Consider the following 1,163-nt stretch of genomic DNA (forward strand, 5'->3'; position numbering starts at 1 on the left):
AGCAATGTTACTATTTCTGAGATCTCAGGAAGATTCACATTCTTTGCAGCTGACATGGCACAGGCTAGAGCTCCTGCAAAGCCAGCCTCAGACTTCTCCAGTTTATTTTGTGAATCAATTTGTGTGACAATCTCATTCATTTTGTCTTTAATACACATTCACCTCATCACCATTTCTGCAAGAATATCGTGGACTTTGTCTATGTCATAAATTAAATCCAGTTTGCAGACATTTTCAAAACACTTGTCTAATGTTTCCACAAATACCTTGAGTTCTAAGGACATAATGAAAGATTTTCAGGAAGCAGGGAGGGGTGGGTTTGGGGGTCAGATCTGTATACACATGGTAAGAGATCCATGAATCTTGTGCTTCTTGGGTGACTGAATTAGATTTAAAATGCCAAGTTGACTTTGTGAAGAGTCTACAAAGAAGGAAGAAGACAAAGTATAATATTGCATAATATCTATAAATCAATTTGTTGTCAAATCCTCCAATTAACAAGTTTCCTTCTAGGAAGTTACATGTTCATCTCTCTTAGATACCAAATAGAATGTCTCCCTAATGACTTTCTGTTATGTATCTTCTCTGTAGGGCTTGTAGAACTTGGACAACCTTGACTTCCCATGGTGTTGAAATTGAGGGTTGCCCAGATCATGGCTGAGCAGGGCCAATCAAGTGGGCACTGGGTCTCAGGACAGGGACAGGAGCACCAGGTTTGGCTTAGGTCCTCGCCCGTGATCCTTTCCCACCCACCCTTCCACATGTGCATATTTTTAAATGGTAGTTTTTTAAATGTTTATGTATTTACTTTGAGAGAGATCATGCATGTGAATGAGCAGGTGATAGGCATAGGCAGATAAAGAGAAAGAGAGAAACCCAAGCAGGCTTCCTACTGTCAGTGCAGAGCCCAGCACAGGGCTCAGGGCCACACACTGAGATCATGACCTGAGCTGAAATCCAAAGTAGGTGGCTTAACTGACTAAGGCACCCATGTACCCCTAAACAGATTTTTAATAAGGACTGAACATATGAAACTTGATTATTGGAAAAGACATTTATACATCCTACATGTTGTGATAATAATTTATATAAACAAGAAATACAACAGCATCATAGATATAATTTGGCAAATATATATATATATATATATATATATATATATA

At 38.6% G+C, this 1,163-nt stretch overlaps 1 pseudogene; it reads right to left on the minus strand.

Annotated features, from left to right (window-relative positions):
* The window catches only part of LOC115290558, a 126,519-nt pseudogene that overhangs the window by 102,734 nt on the left and 22,622 nt on the right, over positions 1-1,163 (minus strand).

Source organism: Suricata suricatta, chromosome 4 (assembly GCF_006229205.1).
Source record: "Suricata suricatta isolate VVHF042 chromosome 4, meerkat_22Aug2017_6uvM2_HiC, whole genome shotgun sequence".
NCBI lineage: Eukaryota > Metazoa > Chordata > Mammalia > Carnivora > Herpestidae > Suricata > Suricata suricatta.